This window comes from Labrus bergylta, chromosome 12 (assembly GCF_963930695.1).
Source record: "Labrus bergylta chromosome 12, fLabBer1.1, whole genome shotgun sequence".
Lineage (NCBI taxonomy): Eukaryota > Metazoa > Chordata > Actinopteri > Labriformes > Labridae > Labrus > Labrus bergylta.
In genome coordinates this window covers 23245428-23263618 of record NC_089206.1, presented here as the reverse complement: position 1 = coordinate 23263618, position 18191 = coordinate 23245428, and the positions used below count along the sequence as shown (strand labels likewise).

General features: G+C 39.2%; 1 protein-coding gene across 2 annotated transcripts in view; it reads left to right on the top strand.

Moving 5' to 3' along the window:
- Positions 1-18191, top strand: part of LOC109985589 (vitamin D3 receptor A) — a 93095-nt gene that overhangs the window by 16955 nt on the left and 57949 nt on the right. The gene's annotated exons all lie outside the window — the stretch shown is intronic.

Genomic DNA, 18191 nt, shown 5'->3' with positions numbered 1-18191 from the left:
AGAACACTGGATAAAATCTGTGTTTCTCCAAGGTATTTTGGGGGGCTTCAGGTGTTAAGAGCAGCTTCTTTCACTGATCTTCATGTCCAGTGACTATAATCCTTCATTCACTTAAAGGGGACATATTATGAGAAATCCAGTCTTACAGTGTTTCTGGACATATATTTGGGTAACCTGAGTGTCTACCGACCCACAAAATGTGAAATAAACCCATCCAGTCCTTTGTTTGTGTTTTGCATAAGTCTTACAACACAGAGAAAAATGCTTTGTTTCAAATTGTTATGTCAGTGGGATTCTGGTAAAAAAAAATCCCCTCCCCTCCCCTGGTATCTCCACCCATGGACTCCACCCCCAGCCAAGAGCAAAACTTTTGCGCAGGTCCGCCATTTTTATTCTCTCTACAGAGGAGTGATGTCTACTGGGAAAATGGGGGGAGGGGGGGGGCTCATTGCACATTTAAAGAGACACACACACCAAGACGGAGCGTTCAGAGAGAGCTGGTTTATACAGGGTCACAAACCTCCTCTGGTGTTTAATTCATGTTATATTTTGACCAAAGCACAGATGCTTCTTTTAGACGACAGGGGGACTGTTATGTCCTCTTTAAATGATAAAGTTATAAAGAGGTGGAGGAGGACGCTGTGCTTCCAGAAAACTCTCAAAGTGCATCTTGAAAAAGTTGAACTCTAATTGGCTGAATTAATCATTTTGTGTTGGGTTGAAGACTGAGTAGAATAAAGCACTAAAATAGTAAAAATCAAGTAATTGTTTAATCTTCCCATTCATCAGCCAAATCCAATTTAACTCAAAACATTGTACTCGACAATAAGGTAACCGGTTTTCAAAAAGCCCACATAATATGCATCCGACCTGATGGCAGAAAATATTACCGAGAGTAGTGAAGGGTTTCAGAGCTCGTTTCAGTGGATATAAAAAAGGAGAAGCTTCATTGTGCATCTTCAATGTATGAAATGTTTCCAACTGCAGGCCTTATGTCATTGTGGTGGAAACAAAACAAACCTTTTTTCTGAGATCTCAAACATCTTTGGGCATTCATAAAAAAAAAAAAAAATTGATGCCTTGTTGAGCAGCAGTGGGTGTGGTGGGATGGTAAGCTTTACAAAGCCTGGAGCCTGTGGGCCTGACAGAAACACACTGTTGAGTCTAGAGCAGCACCAAATCATAGCAATACATTTACTGCTGAAGTTCTGTCCAGCTGGGGAATTGTACATTTCTCAGGCAACCGTTTGAAAGGTTTCAGGGGAAAAAAAGAACTGTAATTGATTTATTTAAAATCTGCTTGAAACACGAAACAAACAAATGTAATACTGATGTATCGTGTGGGTTAAGTAGCAGGAGAAAGGACGCATTTGTTTCCTTTTGCATGTTGACATGTCATTGATACAATGAGTATTACATTTCATCCCAACTTTGTTTGAAGCATTTCACATCCACATTGGGTAAGCATTTTAAGGCTTGTGTCCTTTCAATTATGTAAAGTTCTGAATTTTATAACAATCCAGCAGGAGAATCACGGTAAACAGAGAAAACAAACTATGGACTATTTGTTCTTGTGGCCAAAGAGAGGAATGTTTTTGACTGGTCGAGTTAGGTCTGACCTCAGTCCATCTAACCATGTTATTCACTGGATACCAGAAGTCCTAACACACACAAACATTATAGTATGGGTTATTGGGGGGGGGGGGGGGGGGATTAGCACATTTCTGAGAGGATGTTACAGACTTTATTACTTAAAGTACTTATCTAAAAACTAGTTCTGTATCATAGACTAGAAGTAAACATAACTTCTTGGACAAAGCAAAAAGGAGTCCAGGTTGTATTAAAGCAAATGAGAGAATCAGAATTAGCTTTATTGACCATGTATGCTTCGACACACACAAGGAATTTGTCTTTGGTGACTGTGCTCTCAATGTACAAAATATTAACATTACATATTAACACAATATAAGCAAAAAAGACTAATATACAGTATACAAGGCTAAATAAGATAATAGTAGTGCAGTTGTGAGTAGTGCAAAAATGAATGGCCTCAGTGTCACGGTAATACAAGGCATACGGTAAAAGATCTAATTGAAAGGACTTGGGGCAGGACTACTTAGTCATTGACAAGTTGCTTCCATTGCAACCTAAAAAAATGTCCTCTTCTGCGTAGATTGTATTTAAAGTCAAAGTTACTTAAGGTTCCTTACTCTTGATCACCTTCAGTTTGACCTTCTAATTTTAAATATGGTCAAATATGAGCTTTTAAGCTCCAGAAAACGTAGGACTCATTGTTGGTACATTCACTTCTTATTCATTTCTTCATCAACAAATACACTGAATAGAAAGTTTAATCAATTATCAGTTTTTGTATTCTCTCTTAATTTCCTTCACTTTAACTTAAGTACATCTTTGAGTTTGTTCAAAGACCTTTTAAACGAAGCGATGTGGAGTGACTGAGGTAGATCTTTGAGCCTCACATCGTCCAGGCCGAGAGGCTCCTCAGCTGGCTGGGGGCCAGGGGCAGCAGGGAGGTGAGGTATTTTAATTCACCTTAGCCTGGAAAGGAAATTGTTTCGCACCAGAGTGAATTAAATACTGGAAACCACTTTAGAGACAGTACAGATGCTCTCTTACAGAGCTAATCTGACGGAGAGCTACAAAAACAGTCTAAGATGTCTCGTTAAAACCTGTGTGGTCTGATAAAATGCAAAAAAATGCTGATTGAGCAGAAAAAAATTAATTCTGAATTTGAAAACTTCATTATAAATACAGTTTTAAGAAGTACCCACATCAGAAATCTTATTTCGACCCTTCGTTGCACTTTTGGACAGCCAGACACTGTGGTAACTGCCAAACTGGGATTTGATTCAGCAGCTTTTCTACTGATCACATATTAAAGTGCATGCCAACTAAGAAGTGTGTATAAATTATATATATAACTTCGCCCAAGAGATGATGTTCCTGATGCCTTAAAGGCGTTCATTCAAAGCTCTCGTGACAAACATGAAGTGTTACAGTATGTCAGTTATGTGGACAGGCACGTTTAGATATGATCTGCATGGTGTTCTGTGCGGTAAAGGTACAAGCTGTGCTTTTTCAGTTTATGATTTAAGTGTTACGATCAGTTATATCCTTGTTGTGTCAAATATGCTTCGGACATGGTGATGACAGAGTTAATATACCATGAAGAAATGCAGTTATGATAGGAGATGAAGATGTAAGAAAACAGTTTTTGATGTAAGCAGTCAAGCGAGACATGCTTGTTAACATTTTATAATTTAAGGACATGATATAAAATGCATTCATATCAACAGTGAAGTGTAATTCAGGGTGCTCAGGGCATATTTTACTGTTGTTTATGTATCAAAAGACACTTTCAGAATTTTGTTTGAAGGTCACATTAAGCAAAAAACACTTGTTTTTCTAACACTAATATGTGTCTCTAGTCTGTCTACAAATCCCCCAATGATGAGAAAAGTCCATCCTGTCCGTCCTCTGCCTGCTCCACTTTTCAGAAAATGTGTGCTCAAACAGGCCGTTTGGAGATTTTCCCTTCATGACATCACAAAGGGCAGTAACCCCTCCCCCAGGTGGGTGACACTCCCACAGCTGGGTGTTTGTTCTGCCCTCTGAGTCCGCCTTCTCACCGTAAACAATAGGACATGGAGCGAGAAAGCCCGAGCCAACCAAACCCTTCCAGAGAGGGGGTGTGGTCAGACACAGCTCATTTACATTTAAAGGTACAGACACAGAAACAGCCTGTTCTGAGCAGGGCTGAAATAGAGAGGTTTATAGACATGATCAAATACAGGATCAGAGTGGATTTAGAACAAGAAACTTCACACACATGTTTTGAGGAGCTCTGAGACTTATTGAAACTGGTTAAAGAGGAGGAGAATATGTCACCTTTGATGCAGGAATAGTGTTAGACTTCACGTTGCTGTATCCAGCTGTAGAAAAGTGGGGATCCTGGTGCAGACATTGTTATGAAAATCCTATAATTTGTTTTTTTTAAAACACTGAACTGTTACAGCACTGGTTATTGAAAACAGCTTCCAAACTTAGAAAATAAAATATGAGCAGTTAATACGAAATAATAAAAGGAAAAGCTTTTGAGAAACAAACAGGGCTCAGTGCTCGGCCTCACATTTCTTTCCTAACCAGCCTCCCTGCTGGCATCTTTAACTTGATTCATCACCCGTTACATAACACTCTCATTCCACGAATACCTTGTAACTTAGCTGATTTTTGTAAGACATTTGTTTTTTAAATCAAAGCTTTACGCAGCATGCAGGCGGATCAGGCGGACACCAGACTGAAAAACACATTCTGAACTTACAGTGTGATGTGAGGTCAGGGCGGCAAAACACTCCTCTACATGTTGCTGTGTGGATGTTTTTATTGTTTACAAATTATGAATCATTTAAAATGCAGTTTTCTTGAAACTTTTGAATTCTCTGAATTAATTAACATTTTTCTAAATACTAAATTAATTTACAACATGGACATTTGATGGAGATCTGGACTTGGTTTATCTCTTGTTTATGTTTAAAATAAGAATGTTGTTGAACCAAAATAATAAGCTTTTCTTTTTCCACATCACCTGAGTTATTATTATTTATTTTTTTCAATGTGTGAGGAGGCTTCTGGTTGCACTCGTTTCCTGGCAGCCTCGGCTAATTTAAACCTCATTCTCCTGACAGATAAATTCACATACAGTTTGACGTCTTCTGTCTGCCTGATTTCATGCAAAAGCTGCAAAAGTACTTAAAGTTTGAGAACAGGCATTAAAGCTGTTGATGCTCTGATGAGCAGGCCTGGTGAGTGCTCTTTATGCTTCTAAACTATACAAACAAAAGTAAAAATTGTCAAATATGAGCAGCCCTGAGAGAGGTGTCAGTTAGGGTCCCCTCTTTCTACTTTCAAAGGCTGCATGTGGTTTCAACACTAGAACCTGTGTTGATGATGCACATGTAATTTGCAGAGACCTGGTATTGCACGAGGTGTTAATCTTTAATGCCTTTCTGCACCTGAAACTACATAAAACATGGTTGATTTTTTTAATAGTTGACGTGTGACAGTTTGTGTCAGTTTTTGTCATGCATGGTTTAAACCCCCCAACTATCTCCAATTGTTTCTCTTTTCCACTTCAACCACCTGTGAGAATTTAAAAGTTCAATACTATGAATTGTACCTCTTGTATTGTGGTGTCAAAACAAAGCCCTCTGTTCTCACCTTTATACTCCGTCTTAAACTGGTAACTTTGGCTAAAAATGGACACATTCTTGAGTGATGAACACATCACAATGTGTACCACGTGAATTCAGCTGCACAGCAGATGAATGGAGCTGGGTTTTGTTTGATTCCCTAAGACTGTGTGTGTGTGTGTGTGTTTTGTTTACCGAGAGATGTATGCTAGATAACCCAAAGAGGAAAAACAAAGCAACAAACAAGAGCCACAACAAGACCAAGTGGAGATAAAGATTCCCCCTCCCTCGCTCTACACATGGTGCTGGTTGCTTGTGGTTTTTCGTACTCGGGAAGGCTCTGCCGTAATTGCACATGAATCCATTAATTCAGGGACATTTACAGAAACAAAGCTCGACTAAACGTCTGCACACAAACACTGTGCTCAGTTTGATCTCTTCATCGTCCCACTTGTTTACAGTCGGGCAGGTCACCGCAGAGTTGAAAATTGTCACTCAGGATCAGATTCCTTCTTTGTCATGTGGTCGTCGAGACCGCCTGAAAAAGCAGCAGTCACGTCTGTCACATGTGTACTTTACGGCTTTAGCAGAGACTCGATTCACAAATCCTACTCTGACAGAGACAGAGAGAATGCTCTGGATATGTGCTAGTGCCCTGAAAAACAAGACTTTAGTTTCCTTGTGTGACTACGAGGGTGTGTCATTGTCGGTAAAGCCAGAATTTATTTCTTCCCACTTTCATTTCTCTCTTTCTCTCTCCGCTTGTAGCTGTGTTGCTGAAATGTGAATAAATCAAATCTCAAAAGCAGAGAGGAACACGACGATGACGAAAGCTGGGGGGAGCGTTGTATTTTCAAGGGATTTAAGGAGCTGCCGTTTCAATCAAAGAAATGTCAATGTCGATCAGAAGAAGTTCCAGTCACCAGTAAAGTTTCAGACTTTATACACAAAGGAAATCACTTAAAATCATAACAACATTTCTATCTACAATCATCAAAATTCATGAATATTACAAACTAGGAGGCCACAAAGGAAATATAGACTTTGTGTTGAAATGTGTCATGTGATCGTCCTGGTGAATTTTAAGAAATGTATCCGTCACTGCCATTTGAGGACATGTTTTGGTAGAATTGCATGGTTAGCCCCGGACCTTTTTAAAGGTTACACTGAATTACAAGAGACATGGCTGTGGCTGCAGAAGTCTACACTGGCAGAGTTTGAACTGTGAAGCCTCTATGTCCCTTCTTAAGATAATAATAGTTTTAAAAAAACATAGCTTTATATGCATATGGCACTTTTCCTAATTCATGAAAATATCAAAAAGGCTTTTCAAAATAAGATACAAATCTCATAAATTATGGTAGAAAAAACAAGAACACCTTATAAAAAACGTTTTAAAAATGAGAGCAATTTCTGATTTAATGAAATAAAAGGAATTATACAATTTAAATAAATAAACAAGGTAAACAACTTTTTGTTTTTTTCTCTTCTCTTATCCGTCTCCTCTGTCTGTGATCTCTTTGATTTTCTCTTCGGTCAAAACAACTGCGTCTATAAATCCATGAAGCATATCAGCAAGTCCTGTGTCTTTCCTTTTTTTATCTTCTGAAAATGAACACTTTTCAGTCCCTTTTTTTCACCCCTCAAACGAAAGCAATGTGCATGTTAGTTGTGCAACAGGCTCGGGTGCTGACAGGGATAAAGTAGGAGTTATCAGAGCAGCCGAGGCTGAGTCGCGTCGCTGAGCAGCTTTCACTGCAGGGGCCACACACACACACACACATGCACTTGTAAACACACTTACTCAGAGACGTCCCGCTGTTTGCAATCTGCAGGAGCTCCTCTAATTTAAGTGGTGTGTCAAGAAAAACAAGGACCTAGTAAGTGTTCTTCACATGCGGACACTTAACTCAAACACATGCAAGTGTCTTTCAGTGTGACGTGTCATCAGAAATAATTAGGTGGGACATTTTAAAGAGAACAATTATGACTGCAAAGAGATTCTGTCAAAAAACAATAACAGTTTGTTCATTATATGGGAGAATGTGCACGTTCACTTCATATTTTCTGCAGATTTTGAAAGTAATTTTTGCCACCAGTGGAAATGTAAGACTAGGGCTGGGACTCTTTGAGTGTCTCATGATTTGATTTTGATTCTTGTTGTCATGATTCGATTGAGAATCTATTTTTGATATGAAACAAAATGATTCTGGATTCATGATTCAAAGTCTATTTTTGAATTAGTACATACTTCAGGATCTACTCCAGTCATCTGTGAGACTGACTGAATTTCTTGCTGCTCCATTTGGCATTCTGCTGAGTGAAAGAGCTAGCCTTAGCGCTTAGCAGGGAGTGACTGATTAGCCAAACAAAAAGTTATGAAAATATTTAAATCTCAGAAGATAAGAATCTCCATTTTTACATAAATCGATTTATTTTCCCACCTCTATTTGAGACTTTCTCGTCTGTTTTTTTGTTTTTTTTACAGAAGGGTCCTAGTATACTTTCAGAACCTGTGTTTAAGATTATAAGCTAATTTTGTCTCAGAATATCTTCTTACTTCTTTTCCAGGATTCTGTTTGATTTGGGTTTGTCTTGCTTTTGCTTTCTCTTTTTGTCTCGTGACAATGAGTAGACCTACAATGAACTCTGATCCTGGAACATTATCATTCATGGTGTCATAAAAGCCAATGTATGTATGACACAATATTAATGCTAACCTAGTATATAGCATTTACCTTTCAAAAATAATCACACTATATGTTAATAGAAGCTATGATTATGCATTTAGCAACAAGTGACGATCCAACAGAGAAACCAACCTAGAAGAACATTAAAGAATGTGCTGCATGATTTGTATGAGCTGATTGTTGAGTGTCAAAGCATCAATGTGGCTATGGCTACTTTAGTGATCATTCAGAGAAGTTCTCACACATCTATTGTGAACCGTCTGATGACTTTCTACAGACCACAGTGCAGAACCCCGTGCCCTCTTCCCTCCTCAGCCATGTTAACTTTTGCTCCACTAAAACCGGGAATCCCTCTTTGTGATGAACTTGCTGCCGCCGGTTAGCACACACTATAAATATCACTTGCTCGTCCTCCATCATCAATGGTATTTTCCCCATTTTTTGTGTACCTTGTTTATCAACCACATCACAGTTATTTGGACTTCCTAAGAAAAACTGTTACCAACACTGGTTTCCCCTCAGCAAGCACATCTGCATCTAACACAACCTCAGCTGTGAAATCAACTTAAGATCAGCGTAAGAATTGGAGCTCAAGCTTAATAAGAAATGGTGGTGACTCACTGCCTGTTCCGTGCAGATCTTCAGCGATAACAGCATGTTCTTAGGTTTAAGGTTTTTTTCTATTCTTCCTCTCTCTTTCAGGTTGATTGCTGTTGTTCTTTGGTTGCATGCTGGGTTTAAATGTAATCCAAAAGAATTCAAGAGAAGGACTCATCTCTCATGTTGAAATAAGGTTGAACATTAGTGTCCTTCATGTGCTCCTCATTCTTGTATTTTTCAATCAATGTGCTCAGGCGATGTGTTTTGCATTCTATTTTCACGTTGTGTTTATTTTTGAAACTTTTTTGCCGGTCCGCCTCGTCAGTTCTTGGAACGGAGGGCTAAAGCATGATGTGCCCAGAGCCCGGTGTGTCTCTGTTCTCATCAGAGTTCAGCTATGTTTTTATGTACAGGATGTGCTGGAGCCGGTAACTAGAAGAGAGAGTGCGAGATGGAGGGACGGAGCAGAGATGAGTCATTTTCTCTGTCAGACACTGTTGTTTTCCACTAAGCCCTGTTATTTTCACTCATAAATGGATGCCAGGTAGTGGGTGGAAAAAAGAAGTCTTCTTTTTTGTTTTCACATTTGGCATAATTTTATAATCAGGGCAGACTGTGGTTAAACTTGAAACATTTGCATGGACGTGTCCCTATGTAACCCTCTTCTTCTTTTTTTAAAGACTAAAACATGTATTGTGAAATGACTTGGAGCAACATTTCAAAATCTGTTTTTTTATATCCAAATACTAAAATATGTCGTTGTGTTGGAACAAGTTTCAAACAGTCTGTTTGAAATTGGAAAGGCAAAGTCTCAAATTGACATAAATTTGCTTTTCACAGACACAGACGCTCTACAGGAGCACTCAGGTGTTATTATCACAGCTTATTTGAATTCTGTTCATGTTGAATCTAGTGGGAGGGATGCTGGGAGTCAAGGCTTCATCCTAAAAGTTTGAATTATCAGGCGAGAAGTCTTTAAGTCTGAATCTCTGCACAATCTCTATTAGCAGAGCTGTGCAGGAGCAACAGCATGGCAGGATGGAACATTTTAAAACAAAGGACCATGCAGTGTTGATTTGAAACGCTCTTTAACCCATTTAGACCAGATTTATATATGCATATAGCGTTAAGACTGGATGAGATGCTGGCATGCATCTACACTCATTTGCAGCCAGACGATGTCAGGAGGGATTCCAACTTGAGCTTCTAATATTAACATAATTTTAGGTGACCAGATCATTTCCATGTAAGAATTCCTTCAGTGTGGGAGTGACAGAAATATCTGTCTCCAAAACAAACAAAGGTAAATCATAAGACTCATGTAGGCTGATGTGGGTCTAAACTTAGAGAATGTAACTAATAGTCAAAACTTAACATTAAGCAGCGTAATCTTAATCAGTCAGTTACTGCTCTACTCTGAGGATTGTAAGGTCAGGTGCCATTCGCTCATTTTGGCATCCTACTTTTTTTGCACATTAAGTTGACGTGCAGGTGGAACATAATGCAGCAGGTAAGACGAGCTGATAGTTAACAGCAACAAGTTACCGAGAAGTGTTGAAATAATAGTTCCTATTAGACTCATTCATGCCGAACCCCGTAGTGAAGTGTGTGTGTGTGTGTGTGTGTGTGTGTGTGTGTGTGTGTGTGTGTGTGTGTGTGTGTGTGTGTGTGTGTGTGTGTGTGTGTGTGTGTGTGTGTGTGTGTGTGTGTGTGTGTGTGTGTGTGTGTGTGTGTGTGTGTGTGTGTGTGTGTGTGTGTGTGTGTGTGTGTGTGTGTGTGTGTGTGTGTCTGTGCGTGTGTGTGTGTGTGTGTGTCTGTGAGAAGTTAAGTGAGAAGGTGTGAGAGATGTGCCAATAAGGTGCAAGACGCCCTGTCCCAACAGGTGCTACACAGCTGACAGGGACAAGAAAAAATCATTCTGCACACGCCCAGTGTGTCCCAGTCTGGAGGTGTAACCAGTCAAATCAGGTTAATCATCTTGTGTGGAAGGACTGAAGGTGGCTTTTTATTTTAGAAAGTATTGAGTTGTAAGTTAGAAACACTGAAGCTGATGGCTGATTGGTAGTAAGGAGTTGCGGTCATTTTTGATAACTGTATGAAGTTAAGAGTAGAGTTCTAGTTCTGACGTAATACCTAAAATAATGACTCAAGGATTTCTGTGAATACATGTTTATTTTCTATACAGGAGCTTGATTGACAGGTAACAAAGGGTCAGCCTTGAAACCTCTTGAACACTGTGACACTGAACCATAAAGATTCTAGCTGTATTATGTTAGCTGTATGAAGCGTCACACTGTATGAAAAGACAGATGGATTGGATCTGAACCTGGATAATAGCACTTTGAATGGAAGCTTATGTCTATGTTTGGTTCTGAAGCAGCTCTTTCAAGAGGCCGTTTGCACCCTGTTAAGCTGCCTGTGAGAGCTTCTCTTCTTTTTTTTATTAGCGACGGAGCGGAGGCTAATCTCTGGTCTGGCTGCTGCCATGTACGCGTCTCTTTTTCCCGCCATGACTCGTCTGTGATTAAGTCTGACCCTTTCACACTTTAAGCCTCTGTGGGGAACAGCATTCATTCTTTATCTGTAGTTCGACATGAAATAGCATCATACTCTACCACTTGTAGTTAATTCAAGTTGAACACATACATTTTCATGAATGGCATATTTTCGTGTGTGTGTGTGTGTGTGTGTGAGAGTGACTCCGCTGCCCATGTTATTTTTCCTTATCTCAGTGCATAGCTTACATTTCTATACAAAACGTATACTTAAAATGTAATTACAGCACTTACTCTATATCAAATCAGATTTCTGTAAGGTAAATAGTTTTGCTCAGCAGATACACCTCCAGCTGAATTTGATGATCATACCCAACTTGGCACACATACTGTACACACACCCACCCACCCACACATGCATGTCCTCATTTGACACAGCCTCTGTCAAGACACATACACACACTTATCTCAAACGGCTCTTTATAGAAGTCTGGTAATAATTCTGCCTCTAACCTGTTAGCGGAGGAGCTTGATAACATTTTGACCAACGTAAACAAGCTGACGTCTCGTTTGTCTTTTCACAGTATCATCTGTTTTAATCTTCATGTGTCTCTTAAAGGTAGCATCTGTGATTTATTTTCATCAGGTCAGGTTGTTCTCTGTGTATCAGGATATGTTGACCTTAAATCGTTTAGTTTATTTTATTTTTCCATTAAATAAAGCGTCTGTCATTACTGCTGCTTAATAGTTTTTCCATTTAATTTGACTTGAACTTGAATTTGCCCTGTGATACATACCTGCATGCTGTCATTTACTTCCTGACCATAGACTGTAAATATTACTGGACGAACCCTGACCCGTCTGTTACATAGGCAGAAAATGAGTCCAATCGACGGCCGCATCCATATTGGATTTGCAGTCTCAACCTAACTTCGGATCAACCTAGCGACAGTAGTAAGGCGGGACCGGCGGGACTTAGCTCCGCCCATTCAGCTCGACGTTAGCAGTCCACTTCACAGCATAGCTAACAGCTAGGCTGCTATCATCAACTATTCCTGCTCGTCCTGAGAAAACTCTACAAACAGTAAGTTAACATTTAACTTTTCTACAACACAGTTAAAACTAATTATATTCAACCCAAATATTTAATTAAAGTCTTAAAACTACACTTTTTTAAATATACAATTATGTTTATATGTTATTTTTCAGAGCAGTTAGACTTTGTCAGTGTTAGCAGAGCAATACATTAACAAAGTTTTATCCATAAACTGTAAATAAATATGAGACATCCAGAAGAAATCAATATTACAAAGCATACAGTTCATGTTACTGTTCTGACAAAAAGAGGAATGTCTGTGTCTTATATTCACTGATGTCGAACAGCGATGAGGTGAACATGACAATTGAAAAATAAATATTTAGTATTTATTATAAGATATTTGTTTTCTGTTGAACCCCGTGAAGTCATGGAGTCTGTGGACAGTGTCAGCTTCACACCAAAAACTTTAAGTATTAGAAAAAATAGTGTTTAATACTGGCATCTATTATTAGGAGTTGCAGCTACCTTGTTCAATATTATTCCTGCAGATGTGGCTCATAACAAAAAAACACCCTGAGATGTCACATGTAGTTAACTGTACATTTTGTCTTGTCTGAGGCATTAATTGAACACCTTTGTATTTCTCCTATAGACACAGTGTGGATTATTGGTGCCCAGAGAGCTGCAGAGACAGAGGAAGAAACCTGAGCCTCAACAACATCTGTATTTGTTGGTTCTTCTGGGGTGGACTTCAGTTGCTTCTCTTCAACAGCTCGCTGTGAGGGAGGTCTCCCCCGGATGGCCTGAGTGATGTCACCCACAGGCTGAGAGCTGAGGCGGGTTTTAAACCTCCTGACAAACCGTTACACCGCGCCCACCTGTCAAGCTGGTCAGCTACACGCCTTATTGTGAATAACTCTTATCCTTCATCAAAACATTCACCCCCCCCGTACAGTGTGTGTCCATCGAGACATGAGCTAATCACACCTATTTGTTTGTTTTGTACCAAGCTGTAAACATGTTAATCTCTGCTGTAAAAACAGACTTTTTTAATGTTGTTTTTCAGATTAAATAAATATTTCTATATAAATGCACTCCTTTATGTCTACTTATGAGTATACATTTCAGATTAATGCTCAACTCAATAGCTTAGGGAAGGAAGTCTACTTTTACACAACTTCTTATTCTTTTGATAAATACTAATGTAGTTTATTTCTGAAAGTGGGATGGAACAGAGTCATTGCAAAAATTTGCCCTTAAACACAGCCCCATTCTTAAATCAAGATACATGGAGAGTAAATAAGATCAATAACTTGTGAATAAAAACACAGTTAAAAATGATTTAGAAATGTAGTCTTCCCTGATCAATATCACATAATATCAACTTCTCCCATCTAAACTGGACAAAGGGTTTAAAATGGGAAGAAAATAGTTTGATTGCGAGTTGTTTGGAGGAGATCTATTTTTATTTGAACAGCATGAATACAGTCTTCCAAGGTGCAAACCCTCCTCCTCCTCCTGAAGCTTGTGGAGCTCCTTGATGTACTGCTGTCTTATCTGCTGGCCATCTTCTCTCACCAGAACTTCGACTGTTGAAAAGTCATTCTGAAGAAGCCATGTGACATGGATCCAGGAGAACATGGACTTTTAGTGAGGGGTCTTCAGGATGGCAAAGAAAGAGAGAAAATAGCAGTTATTCATTAAATCATTTTGTTTGTTCTCATCTATTTTTCTGTATTCATCTGTGTGTAAGAGCACATTTATAAATTCAACAGTGTACTACCCAGACAACAAAGGTACAGTATTCAGGTAATCAACATCTATTCAAAGTTAAGAAGATAAACATTATTGTAATCATGCTGTTTTCAGCTCTCTCACTCACACAATGATATTCCACATTAAATTGTCTCAGATTTTGTGTGAGGAAAAATTAAGCAGTTTATTGTGGATAGTACTTCATCTTAACATGAAACAAATATAACCTGAATTATTTAAATCATTAACAGGTCCCAACTCTCTGTGCTTCAGTACAGAACATACAGTAACTCATTTATTATTAACATGAGCTCAGTACATGGCTGTACTCTTCAAACTATTTCTTATACTTTATATCTATGTGCTTTATATCTTATTTTCATTCCATATGTTATTTATATTTTATATTTCTACAGCTATATTCTGTGTATGAGTTCAGTGAAAATTAATATGGTTATTAATATAGTTCTTAATGGTTACAGATGCTCTTACAAAGTGAAGTTTTTTTTTATTTGTTAACAGTTTGCTCAAATCTTAAGACACTACATCAACCATGTAACTTTAATGTCATCCTCTATAACCTACACAGCACATTAGGTTGAGTTCAGTTTATGTTACTGACGGATAATTACTACACAAAGTTTGTTTTTTAATGTCCACATTTACGTGGAGTATAACATTCATCATAACGTCAGATAACCATATTTACAGTCTGTGGTTAACCACCGAGCTGAACCTTTAGCTTCTAACATCACACAAACTCACTATTTTCAACAACAACATCTTAACAACAAACATTTCTAAACCATTGACCGTAAATAATGTAAATAATGTAAAAAATGTAAATAATGAGCTACACAGTTAGCCGACTGGTTTACAAGCTAACGCTAAACAAGCTAGGTCCGTAAATATAAACACGAGTAAGCAGTAAATATAACACTACTATATCACTTACCGAAGAAAACTGAAGCATCAACTTCTTGGATGGTCTGTTAACCGCACAGCAAGCCATGTATGTTGTCAGATATGTGTTAAACAAACTCTCCAAACGAAGTAAAAAAGAGGAGAAATCAGACGGATCAAGCTGTTAGCCTCCTGACCTGCTGACCTGACAGACAGATGCAGCGCGCAGAGCTGTCAATCAAATCTGACACAACCAAATATGGGCATAGTCGTTTTCCTTAATAGAATAAAATCCGATGAGTTATAAAAAATTTCACCCCCCCCACAGTGTGAGGAGAAGGGGCCGTCAACTTCTCAGATATATCTCGTTTTTTGAACCAGGCTGTAAACATGTTGATTCCTGTGGTAAAAACGGGCTTTTTTGGCTGTGGGCTTATGGCACTTCCGGCGCTTCTGCAGCCAGCCTCAAGCGGAACCTCGAGGAACTGCAGTTTTTTGTACTTCCGCATAGGCTTCATTTTTCGAGACCGGAGGTTGCCCCTTGTTCCTGACTCACCAGTTTGCATCATGGTGAATAGTTAAAAAACTCCAAAAGTTGCACAAACAACAACAAAGTAAAGAAATAAAGGCTAAATCAGTCGGTTTAAATCGTCCATGTTGCATGTTTTGTGCAGAATGAAGAGTGTTAAATGCAGTGTTTTGTGCTACTTTCATTGATTGTCAGATGTACGGACAGCTCATACTTAATTCAGCACAAAGGTGTCAGTCTCTTTCTTCAGGAAGCTTCTTAGGAACTAGAGATCAAACGTGTGGTTGGCTGATCTTTAGTCACCATACAGCTTAAATATACATGAGTGTGTGCATATATGAATGAGGAGAAACCCATGTGTTAAGATGTGATTCCTTATCGGATTAGGGACATGAAATTGTGATTTTGCAGTGTCGTGAAGATGCCTCCATATACATGAATATGTATGCCATAGTATCCACCCTATAGCTTCAGTCATACTCTATCTTAACTACCACATAAAGCCCATACTATGTGTCCTACATCTCGCATTCTTCTGTCCTCCATCCTCCCATTTACAGCATCCATTGTTCATGCCACTGCTCTGCATTCTGCTTTAAGCTTCATTATTTCCTGCACCCGTCATTATTTGTTCCCGTCAGGTTGCAACCTCCAGGGCTTTGAAATGAAGTCATCACCGGAGTGCCACAAAAGTGGAATAATTGAGTTCCTTTAAAGGAAGAATATGCAATTTTTTGATGTCGCCCTTGAGCACCAGCATGAAACCAAAACAACTTGCGCTGCATTGTTGTGTTAGCATGCTAATGCTAGGGCTCTTTATTTTGCTCGTATCTTCAAACTGCATGTAGATTTACACAAAAATGACAACGATCTAAATACACTTTCATGACAAATTAGCAGTGAGTATAGTATGTTATTCTTCTTTTCTCTAGTGCCTTTTTTTTTATATTTATTTTTGGGCTTTTTGTGCCTTTTAATGGAGAGATTGGACAGTGGATAGAGTCAGAAATCAGGGAGAGAGAGAGAGAGAGGAAAATTACATGCAGGAAAGGAGCCACATGGGGCGCTTACCACTGCGCCACCAGCGCCCCTCAATTAAACAACTTTTATACGTAAGGGGATGAGCCGGCCGGCCGTCCTGTCCATGTTAACACGCTGTATGGCTCGGACAACTTCACAGACAGTGGGACTCGGGTGTCACACTCATTGTAGACAGTCATGATGTTAAACTGTCGTACATTCAGCCTTTAAAGGCCACTCGAGGTTGCCTTGAAAAGTGAATGGATATACATCATTTTTTACAATATAACAAGTTCTTTCCCACGTTTATCTTTATCATATTTGACATTGAATTGTGCTTATGAAGAATGGAACAAAAAAAGTGACTAACACTGGCAACAACTCCAGTCTGATTTGCTTAAATGAAGAGGCTAAGTGAAGAAGTCAGCCTCTTCTCCCTCAATTAGAGGCCCTTCTGCTTCCCCGAGTGCCAGGCCCTTCTGCTCCTCAGATCCTCTCCTTTTATCGGCGTGCCAAGCCACATCAGGCAACGTGAAAGAGTCTGTTTTCAAGCACGGACTCAAGATCCATCTCTTCAGTTTATTGCGTCCTCCTCCTCCCTGCCCTGACCCTGAACCGTATCCCATATCACAGGCACCTGCTTTTTATGATGCTGCGGTCTTAACATCAGGCAGGTTGATGTCCACAGTCTGTTATCTATTTGTTTGTTTATTTGTTGGACTGTTTGTTTAAATGTTGTAAAGCTTTCCCAAGGACACGCCGTTGAATATACTTCAAATTCAGAGTGTGTGTGTTGAAGGTGGACAGAGAGGTGTATTGATTTACACCTGCATTCTTGGCAGTCTAGACGAGGTGGGAGGAGTCTGGTGCACAATGCTGCAGTGCAGATTAACAGATACTTTGCTCAATGTTTCCATCATAGCTATTATTACCTGGTCAACAAAGGTGCCGGCAGACACTGTGCTCTTATTGTTCCTGAATGACAGAACTGCAATCGGAGAAGGACAAAATAAGGAGCTTGTTTTGCTTTAGCTCAGGTTTCATTTTCACTGGATTGTGTTGAATTGTTACAGTCAATTCTGTTAATATATGGTTTCCACATAACACAGTTTCACACCATTTGCTCGTATTTTTCTGCTCGACCCCGCCTGCTCCCGTTAACATGTGGAAATAATGCACAAAGGAATTCACCTTTTTCTGCCTTTTAGAGAGGATGAAAGCAGCTATGGACTAGACTTGCATACCAGGCAGGCTTATCCTGTACTTCTGGCTGTTAGTGGTCCCTTCACAGGTGGCCCCCCACCCACAAAGCACACCACACTAAGCTTTCAACTTAGGAAAGAACAGGGGTTACATATCCTCCCCCAGAGTCGAACTTGGAAATGGAAAATTTAGAAATCCTTCTTGGAAGTTCTAATAAAAACTGGAATCTAATTTTTAATTCCCAAATAGACATTAGCGTGATTTACTCCAGGATCAGTGTGTTCTTTCGTTAACTCCCAGATTTCATCTCCCAGAGATGAGACACATCTTCATCTCACTGTGGGTCTAAAACGCTGGCATTACACCAAGAAAGTTCCCCAACTTACTGTGAAGCACAATTTCACCGTGTTGGAAAATAATGCAAACAAAATCTGAGTTTTTGTGGGTTACTGTCGCCTCGATTGGTGTGAAGTGGGATTCAAACTTTCACAGCTTTCTTGAGTCGGTCTCTTTCTCATTTTAATATTCTTGTGAAATCCGACATGCATGATCATTGCAATTTGCAAATAATGATGCTCAATGGCATACACTACATAAACAGTAAGGAACTGTCTTTAGCACCAAACAGGAAGTTGTGAATTAGACCGTAAAAAATAACTGGTTCAGTTTAGACAGTTTACATTACCTTTCAAATGACTTCTAGCTTGTAATGCTAATCAAGCTAACATTATAATCTCCATCATGTAA